This window comes from Schistocerca nitens, chromosome 5 (assembly GCF_023898315.1).
Source record: "Schistocerca nitens isolate TAMUIC-IGC-003100 chromosome 5, iqSchNite1.1, whole genome shotgun sequence".
Lineage (NCBI taxonomy): Eukaryota > Metazoa > Arthropoda > Insecta > Orthoptera > Acrididae > Schistocerca > Schistocerca nitens.
In genome coordinates this window covers 109284414-109305315 of record NC_064618.1, presented here as the reverse complement: position 1 = coordinate 109305315, position 20902 = coordinate 109284414, and the positions used below count along the sequence as shown (strand labels likewise).

The following is a 20902-nucleotide window of genomic DNA, read 5'->3' as shown; positions in this document are numbered from 1 at the left end:
CTTTTGATGTCCTCCTTGCTCCTTGCTCATTGGTTATTTTACTGCCTAGGTAGCAGAATTCCTTAACTTCATTGACTTCGTGACCATCAATCCTGATGTTAAGTTTCTCGCTGTTCTCATTTCCACTACTACTCATTACCTTCGTCTTTCTCCGATTTACTCTCAAACCATACTGTGTACTCATTAGACTGTTCATTCCGTTCAGCAGATCATTTAATTCTTCTTCACTTTCACTCAGGATAGCAATGTCATCAGCGAATCGTATCATTGATATCCTTTCGCCTTGTATTTTAGTTCCACTCCTGAACCTTTCTTTTATTTCCATCATTGCTTCCTCGATGTGCAGATTGAAGAGTAGGGACGAAAGACTACAGCCTTGTCTTACACCCTTTTTAATACGAGCTCTTCGATCTTGATCGTCCACTCTTATTATTCCCTCTTGGTTGTTGTACATATTGTATATGACCCATCTCTCCCTATAGCTTACCCCTACCTTTTTCAGAATCTCGAACAGCTTGCACCATTTTATATTGTCGAACGCTTTTTCCAGGTCGACAAATCCTATGAAAGTGTCCTGATTTTTCTTTAGCCTTGCTTTCATTATTAGCCGTAACGTCAGAATTGCCTCTCTCGTCCCTTTACTTTTCCTAAAGCCAAACTGATCGTCACCTAGCGCATTCTCAATTTTCTTTTCCATTCCTCTGTATATTATACTTGTAAGCAGCTTCGATGCATGAGCTGTTAAGGTGATTGTGCAACAATTCTCGCACTTGTCAGCTCTTGCCGTCTTCGGAATTGCGTGGATGATGCTTTTCCGAAAGACCGATGGTATGTCGCCAGACTCATATATTCTACACACCAACGTGAATAGTCGTTTTATTGCCACTTCCCCCAATGATTTTAGAAATTCTGATGGAATGTGATCTATCCCTTCTACCTTATTTGACCGTAAGTCCTCCAAAGCTCTTTTAAATTCCGATTCTAATACTGGATCCCCTATCTCTTCTAAATCGAATCCTGTTTCTTCTATTTTCACATCAGACAAATCTTCACCCTCATAGAGGCTTTCAATGTATTCTTTCCACCTATCTGCTCTCTCCTCTGCATTTAACAGTGGAATTCCCGTTGCACTCTTAATGTTACCACCGTTGCTTTTAATGTCACCAAAGGTTGTTTTGACTTTCCTGTATGCTGAGTCTGTCCTTCCGACAATCATATCTTTTTCGATGTCTTCACTTTTTTCCTGCAGCCATTTCGTCTTAGCTTCCCTGCACTTCCTATTTATTTCATTCCTCAACGACTTGTATTTCTGTATTCCTGATCTTCCCGGAACATGTTTGTACTTCCTCCTTTCATCAATCAACTGAAGTATTTCTTCTGTTACCCATCGTTTCTTCGCAGCTACCCTCTTTGTACCTATGTTTTCCTTCCCAACTTCTGTGATGGCCCTTTTTAGAGATGTCCATTGCTCTTCAACTGTACTACCTACTGCGCTGTTCCTTATTGCTGTATCTATAGCGTTAGAGAACTTCAAACGTATTTCGTCTTTCCTTAGTACTTCCGTATCCCACTTCTTTGCGTATTGATTCTTCCTGACTAATGTCTTGAACTTCAGCCTACTCTTCATCACTACTATATTGTGATCTGAGTCTATATCTGCTCCTGGGTACGCCTTACAATCCAGTATCTGATTTCGGAATCTCTGTTTGACCATGATGTAATCTAATTGAAATCTTCCCGTACCTCCCAGCCTTTTCCAAGTATACCTTCTCCTCTTGTGATTCTTGAACAGGGTATTCGGTATTACTAGCTGAAACTTGTTACATAACTCAATTTGTCTTTCTCCTCTTTCATTCCTTGACCCGAGCCCATATTCTCCTGTAACCTTTTCTTCTACTCCTTCCCCTACAACAGCATTCCAGTCGTCCATGACTATTAGATTTTCGTCCCCCTCTACATACTGCATTACCCTTTCAATATCCTCATACACTTTCTCTATCTGTTCATCTTCAGTTTGCGACGTCGGCATGTGTACCTGAACTATCGTTGTCGGTGTTGGTCTGCTGTCGATTCTGATTGGAACAACCCGGTCACTGAACTGTTCACAGTAACACACCCTCTGCCCTACCTTCCTATTCATAACGAATCCTACACCTGTTATACCATTTTCTGCTGCTGTTGATATTACCCGATACTCATCTGACCAGAAATCCTTGTCTTCCTTCCACTTCACTTCACTGACCCCTACTATATCTAGATTGAGCCTTTGCATTTCCCTTTTCAGATTTTCTAGTTTCCATACCACGTTCAAGCTTCTGACATTCCAAGCCCCGACTCGTAGAACGTTATCCTTTCGTTGATTATTCAATCTTTTTCTCATGGTAACCTCCCCCTTGGCAGTCCCCTCCCGGAGATCCGAATGGGGGACTATTCCGGAATCTTTTGCCAATGGAGAGATCATCATGACACTTCTTCAATTACAGGCCACATGTCCTGTGGATACACGTTACGTGTCTTTAATGCAGTGGTTTCCATTGCCTTCTGCATCCTCATGTCGATGATCATTGCTGATTCTTCCGCCTTTAGGGGCAATTTCCCACCCCTAGGACAAGAGAGTGCCCTGAACCTCTATCTGCTCCTCCGCCCTCTTTGACAAGGCCGCTGGCAGAATGAGGCTGACTGCTTATGCCGGAAGTCTTCGGCCGCCAATGCTGATTATGTATCAAAATGTAGGCAGTGACGGGGATCGAACCCGGGACCGAAGACGTTCTGATTATGAATCAAAGACGCTACTGCTAGACCACGGATCAAATTTCACCAGAAATGGCACAATGAGCTTATGACAACTTCCGGGAAAGGCTTCATCAATGTTTTGACAATAGAGGACTCCATTTAGCAGACATAGTTTTAAAACCAACTAACCCGCCAGTGTAACAGAGAGCGCTAATGCGCTGCCTCCTGGACTCGGATAGGCGCGCCGGCCCCGGATCGAATCCGCCCGGCGGTTTAACGACGAGGGACGATGTGCCGGACAGCCTGGATGTGGTTTTTAGGCGGTTTTCCACATCCCGCTAGGTGAATACCGGGCTGGTCCCCATGTTCCGCGTCTGTTCCACGGCTCGCAGACATCTGAACACATTCGCACTGTTCCATGGATTACACTAGTCACAGACAGTTGGTGTACACTAATTCCGTCCTGGGGGTTACGGGGTGGTGGCAGGAAGGGCGTCCGGCCACCCCTTGGCCATCAACATGCCAAATCCGATTAACGATGGCTGACACTGCGGGACAAGGCTCAAGCGATAGATATATAGATAGTTCTTAAAATCAGCTAATATAAAATGGCACGATATCTGTATAAATAAAACTATTTTCACTGTACCTTTCTTTGCTTGTTTGTAGCCACCATTTTAAATATGGGATTCCTTTTTTTTTTTCTTTTGCCGGATCCTGTAGTAAGCCAATAAGAAATGATAAAACGCCGTTGTACTCATTTGGTATATTCCCAACTTAATTCATATTAATAACTGATGTTTCGACAGAAGTGCCGACACAGTGTGGTTAGAGTGGACCGCAATGCACGCTATAAGCTCACGAAGGATGGCGTGAGGTCTGAAACAGGATACGTAATGAATGCTATAAAGAAAAGTACGTAGCTTCTGGAATACTTAACTTTAATCCATCCGTGTTGTACATCTGGAGATTGTGGCGATACAAGTGAGACTCTTTAGATACAAGCTATATAAGGCTAATGGCGCCTTGCTAGGTCGTAGCCATGGACTTAGCTGAAGGCTATTCTAACTATCTGCTCTGCAAAGGAGCGAGGCTTCGTCAGTGTAGTCGCTAGCAAAGTCGTCCGTACAACTGGGGCGAGTGCTAGTCCGTCTCTCGAGACCTGCCGTGTGGTGGCGCTCGGTCTGCGATCATTGAGTGGCGACACGCGGGTCCGACATGTACTAATGGACCGCGGCCGATTTAAAGCTACCACCTAGCAAGTGTGGTGTCTGGCGGTGACACCACAATAACTACATAAATAAATTAGCAACAGAATATTCTTTATATCTCCTGCAAAATATGTTTCAATTGAACAGCCGCGCAGGATTAGCCGAGCGGTCTAAGGCGCTGCACTGCAGTCATGGACTGTGCGGCTGGTCCCGGCGGAGGTTCGAGTTCTCCCTCGGGCATGGGTGTATGTGTTTGTCCTTAGGATAATTTGGGTTAAGTAGTGCGTAAGCTTAGGGACTGATGACCTTAGCAGTTACGTCCCATAAGATTTCTCAAATGGTTCTGAGCACAATGCGACTTATTTTCTGAGGTCATCAGTCGCCTAGAACTAATTAAACCTAACTAACCTAAGGACATCACACACATCCATGCCCGAGGCAGGATTCGAACCTGCTATCGTATCGGTCGCTCATTTCCAGACTGTAGCGCCTAGAACCGCACGGCCACTCCGGCCAGCCTCACGCATTTGAACGTTTTTTGAACAATTGAACATTTGTGCAGGTACCACGTAGACAGAAGATGAGAAAGACATACAACTACCAGCCTAGGTGCTACACCCGTGCGTATAGACACATCAGTGTTCGGGCACTTACGTATAGGAGGTACATAGTGACATACATTTATAGGCTAAGCGTTCAATATCCTGCTGAATATCACGTGACGATGTAACCAGTTAATTGTGCTTCGGTCTTCCCCTGGCATTCCATTTACTACCAGCGTTAAATTGCTACGTCATTGGATGCTGCTTGAGGACTGCTGAACCAAGAGCCCGAAGATTATTCGCAAGTGGTTTTATGTGAAACGCGTTCAGAGGATACCGTAGAAATATATGGTTTGGATCTTCTTCATCTCCGCAAACACACAGAGAGGTGACGTGTAAGTTGAGTCTATAGAGGTATTCGCTGAACTTGCAGCGCTTAAATTTCAGCCACCCAAAAATACTCATATCTGTCATTTGTAGATGCTACCGAAGACGCTGTACCTCATCCACAGCCTCGTACAAAGAATTTCGCATATTTCTTCTAGTGTGAGATTATAACTTACGCCCAGGGCAAAGTCTGTGCTGTATGGAGACGGCTTGTGACATATAATGGAAATCAAATGACAACAATACAAATGGGGAGAAGTAAGTAAACTGCTTATTATTTCAAAAGTAAGCCCCATAACTGTGAATGATTTTATCCCACTGTGGGAGAAGATAGTCCGTACCTTCATGGAACAATATTTACGGTCTCCTACGGAAGCATAATTGTACACAGAGGTGTTACTCCTCGTACGAAGCAGATGATGGCTACGAATGTTTTTCTTCAGGGTTCCAGGCAGTGCTTCCACCCACGTCCCACCAAGGTTGTTTCGACTATGCTACAGACGTTTCACTGGGAAGTTTTTACACATCCTCCATACAGTCTCGATCTCTCCCCACGTATTTTTCGTAGCTTTGAACCTCTGAAGAAAGACATTCGTGGCCGTAGATTTGCTTCGGACGAAGAGATGCACACCCGGGTGCAATGATAGTTCCGTAGTCAACCGCAAGCATATTTCCATTGACGCGTTAGCCGTCCTGTGTCGGAGTGGGAAATACATGTTGACAGGCGATTGAAATAATAAATAATTTACATACTTTTTTATTTTCTGCCTCGTTTTCATTTCACTGCTTTTCATAAAGTTCAAATATATGGTGATACTTTTGTGATATTACATAATTTCGAGGAAGATGGAGAATGGTAAATGTGTTAGTTTGAGGTAAGCGACACTGGTCCCGAAATGATTGAGTCGAACGTTGTAACCGAAAGTCGTTCGGATGCTTCTGACAGTTGAAAAAATGTACCGGTACTGTTGTTGCTAGGGTAGCTAGCTGTCAGATGAGGTAGTATAAACCAAAACAAGAAAAATTTACAGTACACAGGTATCTAAAATGCATATCTTAAGAGCAATGGGCACATATTCGTCTTCGATATTGCGAAATACCTTTCTTCTACTGCAAGCTTTTCGGTTTATATATTTTTGGAGGAGAATACGAACTAAAGAAAGAAATAATTCTAATAAAAGGTTCTAAACTGCATCCCGCAAGGCTTATGAGCACTTGTGGAATAAAAGACTTGTGTTCCACAGTATCGAAGATAAACATACTGGCACCGCCACGGAAGATAAGAAAGAGAAAGCCGAAATATTGATTTCGGTTTTCCAAAATCGTTTCGCCCCCTTACAATCGTCCTACGATCGTGGAATTGACTGATATTGAGATATCGCGAAGAGGAACTATAATTGCTTAGTAATGGAAAGGCATCAGGATCAAATAACATACCTGTAAGATTCTACAAAGATATTACGAAGGAAGTTGCTCCCCTTCTAACGGAGGTTTATCGCAGATTGCTGGAGCAACGATGGGTACCTAGCGATTGGAAACAAAAAACACGCTAGTGATTCCAGTTTTCAGAGGCGTAGGACATAAGCACATAGTGATAGGCCTGTATCGTTGACGTCAATTTGTTGTAGAATTATGCACGTGTTTTATGCTAAGAAATATTGACGTTTTTGGGCAAACGAAAATCTCCTAAATCAACTTGGATTCCGCAGAGATATTGCGAAATTTAGGTCCCTCTGTTCCTCCAACAGATCCATAGCGCTGTAGACAATGGCGCTCAGGTTGGCGTCGTGTTCCTTGACTTCCCTAAGGCACCCGATACCGCCGCTCACTGCTGTCTAGTGAAAAAAAAAAAATAAAAACAAGGTTATCGAGTATCGGGCCAGATTTGCGGCTGGACTCAAGACTTCCTTGAAGAAGAAACTCTCAACAGGTCGTCCTTATCGGAACAAAAGTGACAGATGTAAAGGTAACTTCCGGAGTAGCCTAAGGAAGTGTGATAGGACCGTTACTGTTTACAGTGCCTTCAAATCATCTAATAGAAAGCGTCGGAAGCTCTTTAGGAGTGTTCGCTGACAAAGCGGTTGTCTATAAGAAAGTAGCAACGCCAGAAGACAGAATCAGTTTGCAGAATGACCTGCAGAGGATGATGAATGGTGCAGGCGCTGGCAGCTGACACTTAATGGGAATAAATGTAACGTGTTGCACATACATAGGAACAGAAAACGACTACTGTTGATGACGAACTGAAGAAAACAGTGTCTACCGTAAAACATCTAGAAGTAAGTATCCAGAGACACCTTAAGTAGAATGATCGAATAAAACAAATACTAGGAAAAGCTGACGTCAAAATGAGACTCATAGGAGAGATATTATAAAATGCATCTCATCTGCCAAGGAAGTGGATTCTAAGGCGCTTGTTTGACCGGTTCTTACCACTGTTTATCATTATAGGATCGTTACCAGGTAGAACTGATGGAAGTGACTGAGAATATCCAACGAAGAGCGGCGCGTTACGTCACCGGGTCGTTTAGTTGGCACGATAGCGTTACACAGATATTCAACAAACTCCAGTGGCAGACCTTATAAAAGAGGCGTTGCCCACCATGGAGAGGTTTGCTATGGAAATGTCGATAGAACACTTTCCGGGGCCGGCCGCTGTGGCCGAGCGGTTCTATGCTCTTTAGTCCGAAAACGCGCGACTTATACGGTTGCAGGTTCGAATCCTGCCTGGGGCATGGATGTGTGTGGTGTCATTAGGTTAGTTACACTACATGCCATTAAAATTGCTACACCACGAAGATGACATGCTACAGACGGGAAATTTAACCGACAGGAAGATGATGCTGTGATATGCAAATGATTAGCTTTTCAGAGCATTCACACAAGGTTCGCGCAGGTGGCGTCACCTATAATGTGCTAACATGAGGAAAGTTTCCAACCGATTTCTCACACACAAACAGCAGTTGACCGGCGTTGCCTGGTGAAACGTTGTTGTGATACCTCGTGTAAGGAGGAGAAATGCGTACCATCACGTTTCCGACTTTCATAAAGGTCGGATTGTAGCCTATCGCGACTGCGGTTTATCGTATCGCGACATTGCTGCTCGCGTTGGTAGAGATCCAATGACTGTTAGCAGAATATGGAATCGGTGGGTTCTGGAGGGTAATACGGAACGCCGTGCTGGATCCCAACGGCCTCGTATCACTAGCAGTCGAGATGACAGGCATCTTATCCGCATGGCTGTAACGGATCGTGCAGCCACGTACGATCCCTGACACAACAGATGGGGACGTTGACAACAACCATCTGCACGAACAGTTCGACGACGTTTGCAGCAGCATGGACTATCAGCTCGGAGACCATGGCTGCAGTTACCCTTTTACCCTTGACGCTGCATCACAGACAGGTGCGCCTGCGATGGTGTACTCAACGACGAACCTGGGTGCACGAATGGCAAAACGTCATTTGCTTGGATGAATCCAGGTTATGTTCACAGCATCATGATGATCGTATCCGTGTTTGGCGACATCGCGGTGAACGCACATTCGAAGCGTGTATTCGCCATCGCCATACTGGCGTATCACCAGCGCGATGGTATGGGGTGCCATTGGTTACACGTCTCGGTCACCTCTTGTTCGCATTGATGGCACTTTGAACAGTGGACGTTACGTTTCAGATGTGTTACGACCCGTGGCTCTACCCTTAATTCGATCCCTGCGAAACCCTACATTTCAGCAGGATAATGCACGACCGCATGTTGCAGGTCCTGTACGGGCCTTACCTGATACAGAAAATGTTCGACTGCTGCCCTGGCCATCACATTCTCCAGATCTTTCACCAACTGAAAACGTCTGGTCAATGGTGGCCGAGCAGCTGGCTCGTCACAATACGCCAGTCACTACTCTTGATGAACTGTGGTATCGTGTTGAAGTTGCATGGGCAGCTGTAACTTTACACGCCATCCAAGCTCTGTTTGACTCAATGCCCGGGCGTATCAAGGCCGTTATTATGGCTAGAGGTGGTTGTTCTGGGTACTGCTTTCTCAGGATCTATGCACCCAAATTGCGTGAAAATGTAATCACATGCCAGTTCTAGTATAATATATTTGTCCAATGAATATTCGTTTATCATCTGCATTTCTTCTTGGTCTAGCAATTTTAATGGCCAGTAGTGTAGTACTTGACCCACATACATCTCGCGAAATGACCAAAACGCGAAGATTTGACATATTGGAGCTAATACGGAGACTTGCCTACAATCATTCTCCCCACATGCCATATGCCAGTGGAACAGGGAAGGGGGGATCAGTTAGTGGTTCTCGAACTATCTTCCGCCAAACACCTTTAGATTGCTAGCGGAGTGTGATGTAGATGTACATCTCTGTGATCCAAATTAATACATTTACCCTTCTCCATCGTCCGTGACACTTTGCAAATAAAATCACGGACTCACCATGTACAGATGCACAGAAACGTTTCGTTCTATTCAGAATTTTTTTGAACTCATTATTTGATATCCAATTAATTTTAATCTGAGAATTTAATACGCTTCAAACTGTTGAGAGAGCAAGGAGATTTACTTATGTGATTACTATACATTTCGTTATATGGATTGGATTGGTTTGTTTTGGGGAAGAGACCAAACAGCGAGGTCATCGGTCACGTCGGATTAGGGAAGGACGGCGAAGGAAGTCGGCCGTGCCCTTCCAAAGGAACCATCCCGGCATTTGCCTTGGGCGATTTAGGGAAGTCACGGAAAGCCTAAATCAGGATGGCCGGCTGCGGGGTTGAACCGTCGTCCTCCCGAATGCGAGTCCAGTGTTTCGATATCTGGCTGTCGAGCTGCAGACGGAGAGTCATAACATTTTTTTCATGTGAATGCAGGCTTTCTCGGGGTGTACTGCTGATGAAATCTTCTCGGGTTTTCGTCCGACCTGCTGAATTCAGATTCCGCGACGTTTCGATGAGCGTCGTTCTCATCATCTTGTGACGAAGTTGAATTCCGCAGCATTTCAATGAGTGTCGTCCTCTACATTTTCGGTCGAAGTTGAAGATGATGAGAATGACACTTACCGAAACGTCGCGGAATTTGAGCGAAGCCACTCGAATGGAAACCCGAGAAGATCTCACCTTTTTTTTATGTATACATATACGGCCCGCCACCAGTTTCTCTCCTGTGCCAAACTGTTGCAGTTGCCAAGAACGCTCAAACCCACGGTCGTATGGGGGAAAGGGGGGGAGGGGTGGTAGACCCCGTCCCCCACCTCTAGCTCTCACGGAAAAGAAAAAATATAGCTTAGTCAGCTGCTTCTCTTTCAAGAAAATGATTTAAAGTCGGTATACGCAGGTTTTTAACGGGGTCGGAATTGGAACTTCCTTGTGGCTATTTGAAGTCGCCACTCATCTTCCAAAATATTAAAAATACTCCATACCCACGTTTCCCTCTGCAAACCACCACATAGGTGACCTTGGCACTTGAAACCTACGTCCTCAATTATGCTTTATGTGTTTCAGTCCCGTTTATTAAATGACAGAACGTGCTACTTCAGTTACTCGAGAAGTTCTCACGAATGGATCTGACAAGTGTCCTGTATGCCTTCCTAGAACTCTATCACCAGACAGGGGCCGTTCACCTTCCCTGCTACTGATACTGTTGTGGGCGTCGATTTTATGTTGCAACTTTAAGCCTAGAAACGTAAATGAATTATACAGTATACCACAAGCAGAGGAAAGTGTTGTACGGGGTTGATAGTGTACGTAGGAACACATGACATCACCTGGCCGTGTTTCAGTCTAGTGACCGATATTAGAATCACATGATGAAACTCGCTCTAGAGACCGTCGTAAATATGTTTCGGCATTTTCTCCCATTTCTATTGTTGTGAGACAGGAGCTAGTGTTCGTAAGTATGTGGGCCGTAAAATACGCTAATCTACTTGGAAGATACGTTTTACTCTTCGGTTACAAAATTTTACGATGAATAATGTATTGTACATGTTTAAAAGTGGTTGTGTACAAATAAGTCATCCTTCGCCTGTTACCCCTTGTGATGGAAGATGGTCTTGTACCGTGGAAAATGTGATATTTGGAAATGAAATGAGTTTCTTTAATGTATTAATAATTTTATCTGTCATGAAAATGGAAATTTGTCTTAGCATCTGTTTAAAAATATGTTTAACTTCTTTTTAATAATACATCTATTTAATTTGCTTCTGTTTACTGATTACTGGTATTAAGTACAGAAATAAGGTAATAGATAGATTATTAAATATAATACTGCGAATGTTTTAAATTTCTATAGAATATTTGTTCGAAGATACATGATCACGTTGTACCTTAAAACATTTTTTCATATTTGGAAAACCTTACGTTCCCGTAGTAATTATTCTAATTTAAACAAAAGACTGCAGCACACAAAAAGTGAATGGTATTACTTAAAATCGAATATGGCAGCGAAACTTGACAGGTATGCTAACGCGTTAATTCGGTACCGATTTATGCTGGAAAAAAATAGTTCTAAGTTTGGATACCAGGTGCAAATCTGGCGCTGTACAGCATCTCCTCGACGTCTCTGTTGCTCGTACTGAACAAATAGTGAAAGTGGCGATTAGTAATAAAATGAACATTATGCCGTTCTCACTTGTTTGACTTTTTCTGCCCGCGTCCCGTTCCTAACACATCGCTAACAGAAATATTTCTATACGTCTTTGTTGCCTTCACAGAACCAGATTTGCGCCTGGTGGTCAAAACTAGAACAAATTATTTTGCAGCATACGTCGATTCCGCATTTATGCATTCGAATACCTACCAAGTTTTTCTGCCATACGATAATTACAGTCCCCATAGTACAACACCGTCCCCCTACCTCTCTATGGCCATGTGACCTTAATTGTAACTGATGATACCACTGGGTCAACATAGGAACATGTATTCCTCTGTTCGACAACGTGTGCTGAACGCTGTGTTCCGAAACACCTGTGCCTACTCCCCTACGTCGTGAGATTTTCCACAGATGCGACCTATCGTCTGTTACACAGCGGACAAGACTCCGACCTTTACGTACTATAACATGTGGACGTCCAATACCCTATAGCCGACTCATGATTACACCGACCTGCACTACATCAAACGAAAAGATGTTCGATACGATATTATGCGGTACCCATGACTTTTGTCGTCTCATTGTATTTCGGCTTGGAACATGTCTCTTATCTCGTTTATATTTCGTAAAGGATGAGTATCGTACTTAGTGGCTTGCTTCACTGGTGTCATGTACTCAGCTTCCTGCAGTCATAATGTATAGAATCATGACGGACTTGACTGTACGTGCTGAATAACGACTGAACGGTATCCGTTGCCTATCTTTAAACCCGAGCTGAAGTCGCAGGTGTTTTATAGTATCTTTGCTATTTAGTATCAAAAGTTAATGATTATCGTCGTATTATGCGTATAATCCTGCTGATATTGGACTCATTTTCCTATACCAATTGTTGCGAAACTGGTCATTCTTCAATGTTTGTAGTTAGGGAGAATGAATATTGTCAAGCTAATGAGTGAACGTGTGACAGAATCATTCCATACTTTATATTCTTTGTGGTTACGTAACATCCCGGTATGTGGTTCGAGACTCCGCCATGAACTACTATCAACCTTGTGATACTGATAGTTCCCACAAGCCATTTTAAAAGTCGCCTTTTATAATCAAAATAACCCAGATTTAAAACTGGAAAACATCAGCATAGTGGCTCATGCAGATGCATCTTTCGTCTCCAGCGTGATAAATTTCCTCTCGTCTAACCGCCGTTACTTGTTTGGCCTTTCTGTTCCTGTCCACGCACATAACTTGTAGTTACCGTACGTAAAGCTCGTTTGAAACAGAGTTAATATATCATACCTGCCAACTTTTGAAAAGGGCTACCAGAAAAACTCACGAGCGACAAAAATCCAACGATTTTCGACGTACCCCGGCTTGAGAAATTTATAATACTTCTGCGCTACAAAGTACAATAATTCATGCTTGAAACAGGGTACTTCAATGAATTCAAATCTACTTAGATAATAGACCGATTATTTGTAGATGAACATAACAGTCAAGAAGAAATCCATGTTAAACAGCAGCAGGAGTGGTAATATTGGCTTGGAGCATACATAACAGGACTTCCTTGGTAAATTAAGCAGATATGCGATAACTGAAAAAGGTTTTACACATTAAAACTTCCTTAACGTAATACAGGCAAGAAACGGTCTAACATACACTGCAAATCACGTACTAGTTCGACTTTAAACACATAGTGGTGGCTTTTTAGCTTCCTGCAAAAAGACTTGAGAAAGTGTGAATTCTGAATTTTTCCCGGCGTATTTCGTCTTCTAATAATTTCCGGGTATGCAGCCGGATCCCGTCGACATTCTGCCAAGATATTTCGGCCCAGAGACGTCCGGCCATCATCAGGTGAATACACATCTACAGAAGAGCCCAGGTGCAGTCGCGGTATTTATGCCGAATCTCGCGCATGCGAAATGTACTGGCATCCTATAGCGCATGCGTCAGTTGTTTTAGGTTAGGTTAAGTTAGGTTAGGTTAGGACATGCGCGGCATAGCCGGGTTGTACGTGCTGCCCTCGGTGGTGAAAGTAAAAGATCAGCTAGTCATTGAGTATCGAATGACGTTGTCGATTCCGCTGTGATTTTATAATTTTAATAACAGGATTCCAATTTTTATCCAGCTGAAAGCCGTTGTCACGGTTTATAAGATTATCGGCAAGACGTATTTCCACTGATTCTTTGATTACGGAATCCCAAAATCCGGAAACCGGAGCTAAAATTTTTGTTTCATTGTATTCCATTGAATGTCCCAAAGAAATACAGTGCTCTGCTACTGCCGATTTTGACGGTTGCCGCAGACGGGTGTATCTTTCATGTTCTGTGCATCGTTCATGGACAGTTCTTGTCGTCTGGCCAATATATGCAGAGCCACATTCACGGGGAATTTTGTAGACGCCTGCTTCCTTCAGTTGTAAATCGTCTTTAACGGATCCAACCAGAGCCCGGTTCTTTGCTGGTGGACGGAAGATAACCTTGATTTTACATTTCTTCAGTAATCGGCCTATTTTCGACGACACATTCCTGGCGTATGGAAGGAACGCAGTTGATTTAAAGTTGTCATCAGCGTCCTCAGTACGTTGCTTCTTGTCATGACAGTTGCGCATGGCCTTCCTTATTTGGCGTAAAGTGTAACCGTTCTCTTTTAAAACCTTCTCCAAGTGTTCTAATTCTGCGTGGAGGTTCTCATCATCCGATATTACATGCACCCACACACACCGTACAAAAGGCAAATTTTTCTCCCTTTCTTGATTTTAGTATGCACGGAAAATCATCAGAATTTGTTTCTTTAAATGTCTTTACTGTATTGTCTCTTGTCGGATTTATTCATGAATCCTACAACAGGAATACAGCGTATGAAAATGTCTCGATGTGTACTGAAGCATCGAAAGGAATCTGGATCACTGAACGTCACATACAATTATGATATAAACACTCAGGCAATCAAACACTTTACTGAAACATGTCAAAGCAGACAAAGTCTTAAACCATTAAACGAAGACGACGCCAAACTCGTGATCAAAGAATATGCGCATGGCAAAAAACACACACAGGTGGAACGAGTGCAATTAGCCCACACGTGGTCAAAGAATATGGCTTAAATCACTACAAGCGAACGGAGCGGAACAAAGCATTTCCGGACCAGAACCTGTAGACACGTAAGATTCACGTGAGAGAACTGTTATCCCGGCTTTAAATTCAATTCCAACAACGGCACAAACATCACACGGTTAAAAGTACCAGTCATATCGAAGAATGAGTTATCGACTACAATAGACATCGTTACCAACGCAAACAACCCACGGAAGTGGAGTGGTTATCGAATGTTAACGTTTCAAATTTTGTCTGCGAAGTCGTAAAATAACACCATCCATCCGTAACACCGTAAAATGCTACAATTTCCTTATATTTTATGGATAAACCGTAAAACTTGGCAGGTTTGCTTCAAGATACAGCTCCTGCTGTCTAGCAAGATACGAGTACATAGAAACCCACGTGAGTTTCGATGACACGGTTAGCGTTCCACATTAGGTCAATATGATTTGATCCCGGAAATCCACTGTAACCCAGTCTCCAAGTCCCCATAATGTGGACTTTATACTCGCACCATGGTATACGCTCTAAAGCGATAGGCAAACCATCACCAATAAGGTCTGTTCCGTTATGCGAGTTCTGCGAGGGTTGTTCAATAAGTAATGCCCCACATTTTTTTCTCAGAACATATTTCTTGTTAAGATTCAGACTTTGGTAACAATATACATCAACATGTCTTGTCCATGTCCTATTTTTGTACGTAGTCTCCATCACGTTCTATGGCCGTACTCCATCGTTGTGGTAGAGCATGTATTCCCTGCTGGTAAAAGCCCTTGTCCTGTAGGCGTAGCCATGTTTTCACTGCGTGACTGGTATTTGTGTGTTCCCCAAAGAGAATCATTGAGCGGCCCAAAGAGATGGAACTCCGAGGGTGCCGGGTCTGCACTGTAGGGATGATGAGGCAATGATGTCCAGCCCAATTTCCCGATGTGTTGTCAGACTTGTGTGTGGGCGTGCATTATCGTGTTCGAGGAAGATTACTGCTGGCTTCTTGTCCGATCGAACACGTTGGAAACGGTTCTTGAGTTTATTCAGAGTCTACATGTGAAACGTCCCCTTATAATAATTATACAGGACTGTGCTTAAACTGACACACAATATTTTTAGCGCAACGCAATCTGACTTTCAAAATTCCCTACAAAAGAATGGCCCTAACTAACATTAAACTATACCTTTCACAAATCACTTACCTCACAAAAATCTTGGTTACTCGAACTACTGCAATACAGCGAGCGCCACTACTGGCAGGTAAATAAAAGATTCAAACTACTGAAGGCACTAACTACTGATAGGCATAGTTAGCAAATGAAAGATATTAATAGAGAACAAACAATGTATTTACCTTGATATCATCATATATATATATATATATATATATATATATATATATATATATATATCAGTTCATGACAAATTTCAAAACTCCGCCATCTCTCTCCCCACATCCACCACTGCTGGCGGCTCACCTCCAACTGCGCAACGCTACGCGCTGTTCACAGCCAGCTGCCTAACACTACAGTGGTTGAGTATTACAACAATGCAAAGCAGCCACAGACTGCACACAGCACAGCCAGTGATTTTTTTTTTATACAGAGGTGGCATTACCAATAAAAAAACCTAAACAGCCTACTTACATAGCCCCCATGCTCCCCACAAAAAAATTTTACAAATTTTTTTGGGCACTGGCCAATACATATTTGTTAAAATTTTTCATAATCGTAATTACAATAACAAAGAAATCAAATGCACACACTTATTGATACAATGTTGGTCAAAAGCTAAAATTTTCTCACAGTCCATAAAGACAGTCGTGATCATTCATCACATTGCAGTGTTTTTCTCAAAGTCTGAGCAGTAAAAGAAAATGCACACGGAAGTAGTGGATTTCCATGCAGTCTCGAAGAAGTAGTGTTGTCCTTCCAACGGAAAGACAGTGCTGACTCTTGACATGCTGACAGGTAATGGGCCACAACAGAGCAAACCCACAGCAGAGTCAGGCAAAATTTTGAAGAGTATTGGTAGGTAGGTCATCACAGAGCAGACCCACTGTAGTCCTGGTAGAGATTGCGGTATTGGTGGGCCACCAGAGGCGCAGACCCACTGCAGTCCTTGTAGAAATAATGGTACTGGTGAGTCAGCAAAGACGCAGACCCACTGTAGTCCTTGTAGAAATAATGGTATTGGTGGGTCATCAAAGGTGCAGACCCACTGTAGTCCTTGTGGAGACGGCCAGCAGCCATCTGTTGCAAATGTGCAGGTGCACAATCACCATCGAAGAGTCTTGCGGACAATATAGCAAGTCCATATGAAACGTCCCCTTATAACAATTATACAGGACTGTGCTTAAACTGACACACAATATTTTTAGCGCAACGCAATCTGACTTTCAAAATTCCCTACAAAAGAATGGCCCTGACTAACATTAAACTATACCTTTCACAAATCACTTACCTCACAAAAATCTTGGTTATTCGAACTACTGCAATACAGCGAGCGCCACTACTGGCAGCTAAATAAAAGATTCAAACTACTGAAGGCACTAACTACTGATAGGCATAGTTAGCAAATGAAAGATATTAATAGAGAACAAACAATGTATTTACCTTAATAGTCATAATATATATATCAGTTCATGATAAATTTCAAAACTCCGCCATCTCTCTCCCCACATCCACCACTGCTGGCGGCTCACCTCCAACTGCGCAACGCTACGCGCTGTTCACAGCCAGCTGCCTAACACTACAATGGTTGAGTATTACAACAATGCAAAGCAGCCACAGACTGCACACAGCACAGCCAGTGATTTTTTTTATACAGAGGTGGCATTACCAATAAAAAAACCTAAACAGCCTACTTACACATGTATGCCTCTGAATCGATAGTTGACCCTCTTGGCATCACATCCACGAGAATGACGCCATCACAATCCCATAAGTCTGTCACCATGCCTTTTCCGGCAGAGGGGTCTGTCTTGAATTTCTTCTTTTGTGGCGAATGATGGTGAAGCCACTCCATGGACTGCCTTTTTGTTTCCGGCGCAGTGTAGTGCACCCAGCTTTCGTCGGCCGTAACGATCAGTGACTGAAAGGCCTCTCCGTCGGTCTCAAAACGCTGCAACACTTCAGATGAAATGGCCTTTCTTTGAATCTTGTGGTCCGCTGTGAGCATTCGTGGAACCCGTCGTGAGCAACTCTTTGAATATCCTGGAGTCTCGATCATTGCAGACTCACTTCCAATGCTGACCGACAACTGTAGAGGCAATGGTCAACTTGTGATGCTCCGGTCGGCACGAATAATAGCATCCGCACGATTCAGCATGCCTGGAGCTATGGGCTGTGACAGGAGGTCCCGAGCTTTGCTGTCATGGAGCTCTGTTTGTGCATTTACTGAGGCTGTAGCTTTCTTTACCCATCGTCCAACTGTGCTCCTATCAACGGCAGCATCACCATACACTGCACACAAACGTTTATGGATGTTCGCCACGGTTATTTTTCTGCACACAATAATTCAATAAAAGCACGGTGCTAGTAACGTGAATCGTATGTAGACGCCATTTTGACGCTGTACTACGGCTCTGCCATCTGCCATAACGGTTCGAAAGTTCACCGGCGCGCAGAACGAACATCAGATGCTAAGCACCAAAAAGGACGCTTGTCCATGTATGTTAATGGCTTAAAAAAAATGTTGGGCATTACTTATCGAACGACGCCTGTATAATGCTTAGGGGACCGCAAGGAAAAGAACTACACCACCCATGAGTTTGCAAAAAACCCAGTTCTAACAAGCAGTGAATAATGGCAGTTCTGAGCAGCAATTTCCGTTCGATACCGCATTACTCAGATGGCCTACCACGTAAAAGTCCTCTTGACTTGGTCCATCTGTACCGCAGAACAAGAAGTTACTCCCATGCCACCACGTTCTATCAATGCAATATGACACATGTCGATGTTATACGTACCTCGTTCTTCTCTGAAGGCAGTGACTCAGTTTGCACAGACTTAAAACCACAGGAATCACCGCAAATTTCCCCGTCATTTACCTCTGCCTTTGCCCACTTGTAACACACACGTTCGGTTACGTCCTGTTCCACATACAGCCCACCTGTTCTGGCTCCGCGCGCTCCCACGTACAAGCCGTGCTGCACGCCGCCACCGCCCTCTCAGCGATGCACCACATGCAGCCCACATCCTGTCGACAGGCAAACGCGTGCCACCTGGTACAATAGCTGACATCCACACGACCCAGTATTTGAGAACTAGATAACGTAGTGACTTGCAAGAAAAAGCACTCCGTCTTCAGGCCACGAGTGGCCTACCGGGACCATCAGACCGCCGTGTCATCCTCAGAGGGGGATGCGGACAGGAGGGTCGTGGGGTCAGCACACCGCTCTCCCGGTCTTTATGATGGTATTCTTTACCGAAGCCGCTACTATTCGGTCGAGTAGCACCTCAATCGGCATCACGAGGCTGAGTGCACCCCGAAAAATGGCAACAGCGCATGGCGGCCTGGATAGTCACCCATCCAAGTGCCGACCACGCCCCGCAGCGCTTAACTTCGGTGATCTCACGGGAACCGGTGTATCCACTGCGGCAAGGCCGTTGCCTTGACACATATTCTCGAAGCTATGTCAAATTTTCTCTCGCTGTCTCCTGCCCTCCTCCCCACTAAATGCCGGAAAGGAAATGGGCTATCGCATATTACATTTTCACTTTCCGTGCAGTAAAATTGTAACAACAAGAAGTTTACATTTATTGCCCTTCTGATACTAACTGTGTCCACAACGAATTTAGCAGACAGTATGCACATATGCTGCTGAATGTACCTAGAAAATTGTATCGTAGTACGACACATCAAGAGACATGGACGGAAGAAGAGATCGACAAAGAGACGGGGAGGAGGAGATGGGCAGAAGAAAGGAAGATGAGGAGTTGGACGGAAGGAGTGGACAATAGGAGACGGATATAGAAAGAAAAGAAGTGCAGATGGAGAGAGAAGTGCAGGAGGAGATGGGAACGGAGAGGAACGGACGAGATGGACAGAGTGAGGGAGAAAGAGTAGACGGAATAATATTAACTAATATTATTTCATATTCTCTTTCTCCCTCACTCTGTCCATCCCCACTCCTGAAGAAGATCGTAGCGTTTTTAAATAAGTTTAATAAATTCAACAGGTATGCTTAACAGACACAATAGTCAGCAATAATACAGGGTAGTTCATTGATCGTGACCGGGCCAAATATTTAACGAAATAAACGTCAAACGAAAAAACTAAAAAGTGCGATACTTGTCTAGCTTGAAGGGGGACACCAGATGGCGCTATGGTTGGCCGCTAGATGGCGCTGCCATAGCTAAAACGGATATCAACTGCGCTTTTTTAAATAGGAACCCCCATTTTTATTACATATTCTGGTAGTACATAAACAATTATGAATGTTTTAGTTGGACCACATTTTCGCTTTGTGAGAGATGGCGCTGTAATAGTCACAAACATATGGCTCACAATTTTAGACGAACAGTTGGTAACAGCTAGATTTTTTTAAATTAAAATACAGAACGTAGGTACGTTTGAACATTTTATTTCGGTTGTTCCAATGCGATACATGTACCTTTGTGAACATATCATTTCTGAGGACGCATCCTGTTACATCGTGATTACCTGTAAATAAATGCTCAAAATGATGTTCGTCAACCCCAATGCGTTTGACAATACGTGTAACGACATTGCTCTCAACAGCGAGCAGTTCGCCTTCCGTAATGTTCGCACATGCATTGACAATGCGCTGGCGCATGTGTCAGGCGTTGTCGGTGGATCACGATGGCAAATATCCTTCAACTTTCCCCATAGTAAGAAATCCGGGGACGTCACATCCGGTGAACGTGCGGGCCATGGTATGGTGTTTCGACGACCAATCCACCTGTCATGAAATATTCTAATCAATACAGCTTCAACCGCACGCGTGCTATGTGCCCGTCATCCATCATGTTGGAAGTACATCGCCATTCTGTCATGCAGAGAAACATCTTGTAGTAACATTACGTAGAAATCAGCATACATTGCACGATGTAGGTTGCCATCGATAAAATGGGGGCCAATTATTCTTCCTCCCATAATGCCGCACCATACATTAACCTGGCAAGGTCGCTGATGTTCCACTTGTCGCAGCCATCGTGGATTTTCCGTTGACCAATAGCGCATATTATGCCGGTTTACGTTACCGCTGTTGGTGAATGACGCTTCGTCGCTAAATAGAACGCGTGCAAAAATCTGTCATCGTCCCGTAATTTCTCTTGTGCCCAGTGCCAGAACTGTACACGACGTTCAAAGTCGTCGCCATGCA

The 20902-nt window shown here is 43.8% G+C and overlaps 1 protein-coding gene and 1 pseudogene across 1 annotated transcript in view; one reads left to right on the top strand and one right to left on the bottom strand.

The window, feature by feature from the left end:
- Nucleotides 1-20902, top strand: part of LOC126259844 (RNA-binding protein Raly-like) — a 1182113-nt gene that overhangs the window by 659263 nt on the left and 501948 nt on the right. The gene's annotated exons all lie outside the window — the stretch shown is intronic.
- Nucleotides 19051-19168, bottom strand: LOC126261297 (5S ribosomal RNA; annotated as a pseudogene).